Here is an 11,547-nt window from a genome sequence, read left to right on the forward strand (position 1 = left end):
CACTGCCCGCAAGATTCAGACAAGTCTTCAGAGAAGAGGCTATGAGTGGATATGTTTCTAAAGGTTTCATGGGAATTTACAGGTGGGGGCAGAAAAAAAATTTTGTGTGGAGGGTTTAGACGCATAAAATAGTTTGGGTTTTGGAGGGATTGTAAAGAATTCAATATACTTTGGAGCATTGAAAGCAGGGGAAAATGTGTGCTATTGATGCTTGAGAAATGTAGAAAGATTAAAACTACAAACAGAGGGACATCATTTCTGTAGGTTTCTTCATGATAGGTTTTATCTCATGCCTAAAGCAGAATAAAGTGGTCTGAGCTTTTCTTGTAAATAAAACTACCAGCCCCACCTCAGAGTTTAGAGTTCTAATCCTTGGCTAAACAAGCTGTGAGTTCTATACTGCCATCTGTATCCACTCAGCCTTCTTCCCATTTGGCTTTGCAAATTGTTCTTTTCAAAGTTCAAGATTTTAATCCTTCTAGGCAAGGCTTCACTAATTAAAGCCTAAACAATCTTAAAAGCAAATGAGCTTTTGGGGCCTGGGCACCATTCCATGGCTCTGGATCCATTGTTTTTATTTCTTAATACTCAAAAAGACTTCTTTGTTTAATTCTGAGCTTCCATAAGCACCCTTTTCTCACTTTGAGTCTCTTTCCTCCCTTTTGGCTCTACGTTAGCTCACCACAATTGGTCTAACAAAATCCTACCTAAAAGAAGCTCATCTTTTTGAGGTCACATGATCTGATTCTCTTTGTAAATGCTTACTACATATGCCAATCCCTCAGCTCAGTCACCAATTGTAGTTGCTTCACATGTGTCATTTCCAAGACAGAAAATACAGATGCAAAGTGTGTAAGTGCAAAGAGTAATCCATTCCTGATCAGAGAAAATGGAATTTGGGAGGTAACCCTTGATGTACTGGATGGGGGCGTTTCAAAGAAGTCATAATTCGTGTGCCTTTTCTCCCTTCAACTTCCGTTCTGGGAAACAAAAACAGCATTAGAGAAAGAAGGAGGCAGATTCTACATAGCCAAACCTGATAATGAATCATCAGTAAAATACAAGTTTTTGACACTTCTTTAGTGGATTACTAGCAGAGAGAGAGAGAGAGAGAGAGAGAGAAAGAGAGAGAGAGAGATCAGAGACAAAACAGATCTGGGGACTGCCCGATCTCTCTAAGGGCAAAATGCATTGCATTTTGATCATGCCGGTCTCATTTTCCTCTGTGACAAACCTTAACTTTTTAACCTTTGGTGGATACTATTTTCATTAAAAGGTTTTTCCATTGTTGTGAGTTAAAAGTAATTTCAATGCTTGTGCTTAGAAAATCAATAAGAAAAAAAAAAGTAGCTACCATGTAGATCTATATCCCTTTAAAAACATAAGTAGAGCATGTGTTATACAAATTAACAGAGTTCAAAACATGCAACAGTTTTGTCTCTTTTCTGCCCATAATCAGATAAAATCAAAGCTTCCCTGATGAATTTGCTCAACCATTTTCTCTTTTTAGATCTAGGTATTAGTTGTATCTTTGAAAGTGATTGATAGTCCTCTACATAACAAAACGATCTCTTCCCTCCTCACTCAGAACAGTCTCAAATTTACTCCGATGCCTAGGAGGCTTTTAAGGTGTTATCACCTTCTTCCCACACTTGGGGAAGCAGCTAACACAAATGGGACATACTACCTGGGTATACTAGTCACTCATCAGCACAGGTCAAGGATAAGGTTCATGTCCGAATTGACTTAGAATGACAAGACTTAGTCACTTGGAAATCCTATTTGAATCTTGAAAATAAACAGTGTCACCCAAAGATCAGTTGAAGCTGGATCACTTTGTTTTAATGTTTAAGTAAAAATGGTTCAAGTCCCCACCGAGCAGGTTAGTGGAAAAACCAGCAACAAGCAACCTCCTCCCTGAGCCTCCCAATATCCCTAGAGATTCTCCAGGGCTTATAGTCTTTTTAGTCACTTTTGTTCTTACTACCTCTTTCCTTTGAATCCTTGCTTTCACAAGGATCTCCTCTCTGGCAGCTGTGTCTTTCTTTCAGGATAACATAGAAGTTAACAGCACAGAATCTAGAGTTAGTTGCAGCTGAGTAACTCTGCCTCAGTTTCCTCATCTATAAAAATGGGCTAATAGAGGTCAGGCGCGGCGACTCACGCCTGTAATCCCAGCACTTCTGGAGGCTGAGGCGGGCAGATCACGGGGTCAGGAGATTGAGACCATCCTGGCTAACATGGTGAAACCCAGTCTCTACTAAAAATACAAAAAATTAGCCAGGCGTGGTGGCGGGCGCCTGTAGTCCCAGCTACTTGGGAAGCTGAGGCAGGAGAATGGCGTGAACCCAGGAGGCAGAGCTTGCAGTGAGCTGAGATGGTGCCACTGCACTTCAGCCTGGGCGACAGAGGGTAACACTGTCACAAGAAAAAAAAAAGGGCTAATAGAACATGGTTGTTTTTGATATTAAATGAGCATAAAGCACTTGGAAAACAACTGCCACAGCGAAAAAGCTTTGTAAGCATTAACTATCCCCCTGTCTCACCTTTACCCAAAGGTACACAGCCCTTTTATCTCTGCTCTCCTGAAGCAGCCTTTGTAGGTAGAAGGATTGTACTCAAGGCTTAGCAGCAATAGAGGTGAGTACGTGTAGCCTGATTTGTCAATAATTGCAATATCTCCTCCAGTCCTGCAAAGCACAAGATCACTCACTGACCATTTCCTCCTCCAGTCCCTCCAGGTGCTCACCAGGGTGCTTGAGCTGTTCCCCTTCAATGTCCTCCTTATCCCTTCCTCCTCCCTCCTTCTCAGCCCCCTCATTCCCTCCACTCAGACCCTCCAAATCCTCCTACTATTTTGAAGAACAATTCAACATCGCTATTTGTCCAGATGCATCATTTGGGCCAAACCTTTGGAAACTTCAGCATTAGACTCCAAGAGGACTTTCCAGGCATTTTTCAAAATACAGAGCCATGTCAAGAAAGAAGTTTCCACTCCCTGAGGGCAGAAACAGCTGCCAACAGTTGCGATTTTAAAAAACACGTTTTCTCTGAGTCATACTCAATAATGACAATAATAACTAATGCTTAGAATGTGCTTTGCAACCACCACAACTGCCTCACATCTATTATTATTGCAGTCCTTTGAAGAAGTACTTAAAACTTCCTGCATCTCTGTTTTCTCATCTGAAAAATGGAGAACATATAATAGCAACTACCTCATAGAATGCATAAAATCATTAAGACACTGCCTGACATTTGGCAAACGCTTAACTACTTTGTTATTTTCTCCATTTGACAGCTAATGGAATGGAAGCTGGGCAGTGTTGAGTCCCTTGATCACAGTTACCAAGAGAAAAAGTGGGCTGGCCGAGATTTCATTCCAGGCTGCTGCTACAAAGCTCATCATCTGCCTCCCTCGAATCAAGCACTACACCCAATAATAGGGACTAAACCCACATCTGTAGCTTCCGAGTCGAGAGATCTGAATAGAGAAATCAGCAGTTAAAATAAAATTAAAATAGCTCTGAACATTTAAGAATGAGGGAATTTCATATGAAACACTAGATATAAGACTTCTCGTGTAAAAACTGAAGTATTTAACCTACATTAGTTGATGTAAACCACCAGTTAGAGCTGAGCGGCTGCTGCTTTTTCAGAATGTGGCCTCCTGGTATACCAAAGTCTCCAGCTTGCTTTGCTTTGTTATTTTACCAACCCGGACCCTGCTAACATTTGCATTTGTACCCCTTGCTGTTACTATGGCTAATCTAAGTATATAGCCTACATTTATATGAGTTAAGTTTAGTGATTAACAAATCATCCCTTCCTATGTATGATTTAGTGGAAACTTCAGGAGACCGTAGTGAGCTGACTTTGTGGCACCACAGCAACAAAAGGCACACAATTCTTTTCACACAGAAGCTTTCACAGCTCCTTCGGAATGGCCTCTCTCCTTGCCCTGGCCACTGTCAAGTGAACTGAATGGAAAGACCCTTCCAAAACCGCTCAGGTCCCTTGCTCTGAAAACTCTGCTGTGGAGGTTCTGAGACTTCTCTGAGCATGTCCACAGCACAGGTCTGGACACAGCTGAAGAGTCTGTGGTCGTACTCATGAGGGGTCTGCTTAAGACATTTTCCAGAGTGCATTTCCTTGACTCATTGCTGCAGGATGCTAACCAGTCTCCCTACCACCAATTCCCATGGCTTCAATTCATCTTGGATCCAACTGACAGGATAATCTGCCTCAAACATCTATCTTACTATAACCCTCACATGCTCCAAACCCTACAGAAACTCCCTATTGCTGCCTGCATCCAATCTACCTTTTTTAGTCTAGCATTCAAGGCCATCATCAATTATTCTATCCCTGGTGGAACATCTCCGGCCTTATCTTGAACCTTTCTGTGACATGTCCCCTCTGCTCCAGATAAAACAGCTGGGGGACTGTCTGCATTTCCTGGCTTCCATTCATGGTTCACGTTCCAGAAACCATCCCTGGGTTTCCTCCTCATCTAATCACATCTTTTTTTTTCCCTCTATTCTCTTATTATGTATATATTTTATATCATTTCCCTGAAATTAGCTCAATTTTATGCTTTATCCAAGCACAAAGAAATTAATACATCCCCCCTCTGTCTTGTGCTTGTAACAGGCATTACTGGTCAATCATGGTGCATTCTCCTGCTGAGCTGTTCACAGTTTCTAAATATTTCTCAGTGTTAAACTCCAGGAAATGACCACTTGTCAATTAGAGTTGGATATGGCACATGACCTATTTACCATCCGTGCTCTACCTTGAAGCATCATCACAGTTCAAAACTGCGGAAGTGGGAAGGCTCAGCGGGAGGACAAAGGCAAGGACAAGGGCTTCTTCATTTATTTTTCCTCATTTTCTCTCTGAAGTTCAAGTCTCTCTATGTGAAATGTGTAGGTCACGGTCAATGGAATCATATACTCCTTAAGATTGGTGACTGCTCCCCATCAATTCATCTCCAAGGCTGCCTGGACTCTTCTCACAGTGTCCAAATGGCTATTGTAGATCCAGTCCCTTCTATGTTAAATTAAATGGGAAGGAGCAATATTCTTTTCCCAGAAGCCAGAGAAAATGTCATTGCGTCTCACTGGATTCAAGTGAGTTGCATGATCCTTCTTGCTCCAATCCCTTTGCATGTGTGTGTGTATGTGGTGGAGGGGGGCACAAAGTGTTATAATTGGTTAGCACCAAGAATCATGCTCTACCCTTAAACCTGGAGTGATCATGCAAAGAGAAGTTGAGGGTGCCAGAAGACTTGAAGGCTGTTGGGTATGAATTATCTTAAAAATTACATATTCATGTCTACCAGGTACGAGGCATCAGTCTAGGTTCTGGGGATGTAGCAGTGAACAAAATGAAGTTTCAATCCCCTGGAATTTATTCTGTAGTTGGGGGATACAGAAAATAAACAAATACTTGTGTCTATAATAAGTCTGGTGGAGATAATTGTCACATAAAAATATAAAGTAGGATGAGCAACATAGTGAGGGCTATGATGCAGAGGGAGGTGTGATCACTACTATTTTATGTAGAGTAGTTGGAGATGCTGCCTCTGTTAAAGCAAATCTTGGCAATGAGCTAAAGCAGTTGAGGAAGCAAACCAGACAGAGATACCTGGGGGAAGAGGAATAGCATTCCACATAGAGGGAATAGCAGGAGCAAAGTCCTGAGGTGGGAGTATGGTTACTGAACTGGAGGACCATGAGGAAGGCCAGTGTGGCTGGAGCAGAGTGAGTGAGGGGAAGAGGGCAGGTGATGAGATCAGGGGCTAACTGGTGGGAGGTGGGACAGGGAACTGATATTGGAGGATCTTTGAGGCCCTTGTGGTGACTTTGGCTTCTACTGTGAATGAGATGGAAAACTACCGGAAGGTGATGAGCAGATGGTGATACAACCTCACTGATCTTGAAATAATCATTTTCATTTCTCTCTGCAACCAGGGTCGGGGTAGAGGGGGTGGGGTGGGAGTGGGATGACTAGTCTACTACATTTTTTAGGCAGAAAATTGTGGTGATTTGTAGCAGGATGGTAGTGATGGAAATGGTGAGAAGTGGTTGGACTTGAGACATGTTCTGCAGGTAGAAAAGATAAGATGTCCTGATATTGGACGTGAGGTGTGGAAAGAGAGGAGGCAAGGATGACTCCAGGGTTTGGGGCCTGAACAAATGAAAGGACAGTGCTGCCAAAGAGAAGACTGAGGGAAAGCAAGATTTAGGATGGAATGGTTTTGAATCTTTTAGATGCTGAGAAGGGATATCAAATCAATAATTAATATATAACCCTGAAGTTTAAGAGACAGAGGCATGGGTTGAAGATTTAAGCTTGGGAGTTGTCAGCATCAAGATGGTATTTAGCCATGAAAAGAAATGAAGAAACCAAAGGGAATTGTACAGATAGAAGAGAAAAGCCAAACCAGATGTGAGCCCTGCAGCCCTCTCCAGTAAGTATCTGGGGCAAAGATGTCCCTTTACAGTGGCCCTGAGTGCTAACAGCTCCCCTTCCAGGGATTGCACAGCGAAAATAATTTTCCATTTGGTTTGACTTTTTGCTGAACTCCAATTTTTGTCTTTGAATAAGACTTTTCTATTTCATTTTAAACTTTGCAAATGTTTTCCATGCATAGCCCCCTAAATATTGACACATCAGGAAGGTCAGCCTAAATGGAACTGCCAAAGCAAATGCTGGGATAGCCAAGAGCAGAACTCTGGTTTATCTTGGAAGGCAGGACCACCATGCCTTGGCTTTCAAGGCCAGAATGGCCTGCACAAGGGCAGAGAAAGATATTGGCACAGGGCGGATGATGCCACAGCCAAGTCCTATCACTGCATGGGCACTTGGATAGGGCATGAGAAGTTCAGCCAGGTCAGGGGTCCTATGCTGGGACCCCCAAACTCTGGGTCAGCATCCCAGTGACTGATGCTCAGGCAAGCTGCAGGGCTCCTCTCTCCCTATTGGCCAGTTCGATTAATCTGGTGGCTAATCAGGCCCCTTTGAAGAGGAGAGGGGGGCGGATGAAAGAGTGGCACACCTGTTTTCACTTGACTCCAATCCTGAAATAATTCTGTGGCTCCTAGATTTGAAACAAATTAAATTTGAAAGGGCAGAGAGGGCAGCTTTGAATGGTTGGCTCTGTGGAAAAATGCTGGTTTTCGCTCCAGGAGATGGCTTAACTGAGAGACTGTATTCCTGGCCTCGGTGGCTGGGGTGGCTGTCAGTGCATGACCGTGACTCGGGCTTTGTGGGGTGGGTTCTTTTGCCTTGTTATCTCTGGCATCAAGCTTTTGCTTTCTGGACTTTGATAATGTCAGTGGAAGGTTATAATGGTAACAACATGAAAGGCCGTTGTCAAGAGGAGAAGGCATGCAACCCTATTTGGGGAATCTGTGTTTTAAGTAAAGATACACTCTGCAGTGACAGACGCAATTCTGTTAGCCCAACACATGGAAGATTATTACTGGACAGGACCCTTTAGAATAATTAGGCTCATGCTTCCTTTCAACAAATGAAAAGACTAAAGCCTGATGGAGCTTCTGTTAGAGGCAAAGCTGGAATAACTAAGGCAGGGGTTCCGGGCTGGAGCTCTCCTACGCTTATCTTCCGAGTGGTCTCCAGGATGAATAAAAAGAAGTGTTGTCAGAAGAGTCCCAGGCCTCCATCTGCCTTCATAAGAATCTGAATCTTACTCAGGATTTGGGGAGTGAGGAGGCAGGAGTGGAACAGGAGGCAATTCTTCCCATCTGGACCAAAGCCCCAGGAGTTGCAATGATGAAAAAGAGATTTCTCCCCAGACTCAGAGCAGCAGCAGATCCTTTCCTTCTTCCACTGCTCGCCTTTTACCCACAAACCCTTATGGAGCATCCCTCAGGTGCCAGGCAGTGGGCTGCTGAGATGGAAACTGGCAAGTGGGCCTCTCTCGGACTTACAGGCTTGCCACTTTGATCTTTCTTATAGACGCAGCCGGATGTGATCAGTGTGGCAAACTGCCTCCTTCATCTATTGCCAACTAGGGGTTTGACAGAGAAGTTGAGAGCTATGAGGTCACTGCCTTTTATGGTATCCGTCATTAATACCTTCTTGGCAACAGTCAGAATTTTCTTGTCTGAGACCTAGGGCAGCTGATTAAGCACTCCTGCTAGCTCAGGGTCTGGTCCTGACTGATTTTAAGGCCTCTCTTCATCCCCTCCACAGAAAGAGAAGCTAGAAGGCCCAATTGCAAGGCCACTTTGACCTTTGCTTCGGGATCCTTGCAGACTGAGACATTTCAATCAGTCCAAAACACAGAGACCTCTCTAATGAGGACTTGTCAAGACCTTCTGTTTGATAAGGGGCGGATTCTGTCGCTGTGTCAATTTTCCTTCCCACTGATGTTCCTGTGGCCTTTGATAGCACAGATCACACACACATAGGTGTGTCTTTCATGCTTCTGAGCCTCACAGACCAGGGTCTGCCCAGCCATCATTAATATGCACCTCAGTGCAGCTGGTGGGGAAACTGATAGAAATAAAGGAGCCGAGGTTCCCTTTTATGTGAGCTCAGGAAACCTACCGTATACAAATGTTAAAATGGAGATTGTTCTTCAGAGCAAAAGAGACCTATAGAACAAATTGTAGTCACTTGTGTTGGTGGCTTTACAAAATTGGGACTATATACTGCCTTCTTTCTTTAATGTTTATTAAGCCTTAAACATCACCCAGTCCTGTACCTTTTCTTCTAATTAGGCACAGTAGTGGTGGGAGTTTTTTTGGTTGCAAACAATAGAAGCCAAATCTGGAAAACTTCAGTAAAAAGATAATTTACTGGAGGCTCAAAACTAGGTTTAGAAATAGGACAGAAACCAGTGCTGTTCTGGGTGCAGGCAGAACTAACAATTTAGCCAGCTATGCTAAGTACTTTCTCTGGAATACATGCCCTCCACCCATTTTCCCATTCTTTAATTTTCATACAAGGTAAGATAGGCTGTTTGGCTTAGTTTGGGTGATGTGGTTTTTCCTTGGGTAGCAAAGACAGATAGGTACAATGGGAGGAGTGACTTTTCAAAAGACACTAGTGCTGTCGTTCACTAGAGAGACTGGTTGCCAGACAACTAAATAAGTCTATACCTGGGCTACAGTCAGCAATGCTTAGTCAGTCTATTTCCTTCTGAAATCTGTACCTTTATATCTAGTCTCATTGCCTTTGTCATGATGATAACTACCTCAATAGAGCTAGTATAAGGAGTAAAAGAAATAGGGTATGAAATTTCTTAGCATAATGCCTAGCATTTAGCTGAAGGATATTATTAATTGCATTTGAATTTGATAGACTTTCTAAGAGACTTCCCTAACTACTTTATCTTCAATCTATCCTCCATATCACTGCTAGAGTGAACTTTCTAAAATGCTAATCTAATTGTGCCATGCCTCTGCTCAAAAAACCCCCATGGCTCCCATTGACTACAAAATAGTCTAAAATTTTTAGCTTGATATAATACTGGATATTTACTCCTTTATAAAGTAACACCCTGGTAAATGCTGAATAACTTGTATCCTGGAGGAGGAAGGGCAGGGAATTTATACATGTATATGTATACATTATTCAGTTATAAAGTTTATTGATATAACAGATATGTAGCTCACTCTTTACAAATAATTAAAAAGTACAATACTCTTGTAAACTTCCTTTAGCCAATTGATTCTTACAGAATGCTTTTGTTAATTCTTGCCAAACTCCTGTGTCTGTTGCTAATCTATAGTTGCAATTGATGAACAAGTGTAGTTCCAACGTGTCAGTTGATATTTTCTTTTAGCACATAATATAAAGGGGAAACACTGAAACTTCACTTATCATCAAAGATGTGAGTCATCTTTACTGAATCAGACATTTGCAAATACCAGAGGAATATTTGTTCAATATTTTGTGCTATTTACAATGTAATGGTTATGGATACATTTGCATCACTAACTTTCTCCATCACTTTCTTGAGTCTAGATAATCAACAGAAAAATAAATTCATCCCTGATTATCTTATGTTGTCCAGGCTGGTCTGGAACGCCTAAGCTCAAACAATCTTACCAGTCTTGGCCTCCCAAAGTGCTGGAATTATAGGCTCCTGGCCTATATAAATCTAAAAATGGCTATGTTTGATATCATCCTGCAAAATTTCTGAAATATTAATGATTGGCTCTCACAAGTCAATGCAGCCCAACTCCAGCACACCATTGCATTTACTCCTAAGGCTTAGCAAAAACATATTTATAAACATTTAGGGAATGAAGGAATAAACACAAGGCTTTATCTGATCCAAAATGACTTTACTAGTTTTCTTTCCTACCCTTTCCCACAGTGCACCCCCTACTCCAGTCAACAAAGTGAGAAGGGTGCTCTGGTGAGCATCAGTTACTTTTGCCTGCCAACAGCATTCACCTTCCTTTATCTTGGCAACGAGATATGGATTTTACTGTATGAAAGCTTCCCCTCCCTTGCTCTGAGTATGTGAAGTTCAGGTGGAGTTACCCCATGACGTCACTCCTGGGTGGACATATGACAGAAGTCTGGCTGCAACTAGGACACAGCAAGTCAGGGAGCAAACTGGGATGATCAGAGCCAATGAGTGCCAGTCCCGGGACACTTTCAGGAACTACTGGGAAGGAGATGTACTTTCTCTCTGGGGAGTACTAAGCTGATAAGTTTGAGCTGCTGAGGGCCTTGCCTGCCACAACTTAGGGAAAACCTGCCTGAATCTGAACCAGTAAGAAAAAAACAGAGCCAAGAGCTGGAGAAAGAGATTATGGATGATCATTTGAGCACCTAAATTCAACTAGTATTTTACTTCTCTTTGCCACAGTTTTCCCATTCTATGAAGTGGGGATCATGTGAGTACTTCCTTTATGAAGTTGTTTGGGAATTACACGCAGTAAGACATATAAATCACTTAACCAGTACCTGTATTGTTTACTTACATAAGCTGATAATCCCTTAAAAAATAAAAATATAAGAAGAGTGATTGAGTATCTGTCACTTGTAGCTAATACAGGTACCCAGGTAGTAAATTCAGTTGCTGGTGAAATCAAACTTCAAGTCTCTGCCCAGGGTGAACCTAAGGACCAGTCAGTTTGCAAAAGGCAATAAGTAACCTGTTGTCACCCCAAGCTCTGATTCTCTTCTCTTATTCTCCCTTTGTTAGAGTTCATGGTAGGATCAGTCAAGCTCCTAGTACAGAGCAGATATTGAAAAAAATATTTAGTCAACAAATGAATGAATACCTTAATGCCTTGTGTATTACTGATGGCTGTGAAACCAATTACCCTCAAAACTTAGTGGCTTAACAATAAACATTAATTAATTTTCACAGTTTCTGTGGGCCAGGAATTTGGCAGCAACTTGTCTGAGCAGTTATTGGTGGAGTCTCACGTGAGACTGAGTCAGAAGTAAGCCAGGGCTGCAGTCATCTGAAGGCTTGACTGGGGCTGGAGGATTTGCTTCCAAGATGGCACACTCCCATGGCTGACAATTTGGTGCTGTCTGTTGATGACA

General features: G+C 42.4%; 1 long non-coding RNA gene across 1 annotated transcript; it reads left to right on the forward strand.

Annotated features, from left to right (window-relative positions):
- Window positions 1-2,556: 2,556 nt before the first annotated feature.
- On the forward strand, window positions 2,557-3,536 carry LOC108515675 (uncharacterized). Its single transcript, XR_001881590.1, has 2 exons — window positions 2,557-2,640; window positions 3,302-3,536. It is a non-coding gene; the product is annotated as an uncharacterized LOC108515675 (long non-coding RNA).
- Window positions 3,537-11,547: the final 8,011 nt, after the last annotated feature.

Source organism: Rhinopithecus bieti, unplaced genomic scaffold (assembly GCF_001698545.2).
Source record: "Rhinopithecus bieti isolate Rb0 unplaced genomic scaffold, ASM169854v2 scaffold_1624, whole genome shotgun sequence".
NCBI classification, from domain to species: domain Eukaryota; kingdom Metazoa; phylum Chordata; class Mammalia; order Primates; family Cercopithecidae; genus Rhinopithecus; species Rhinopithecus bieti.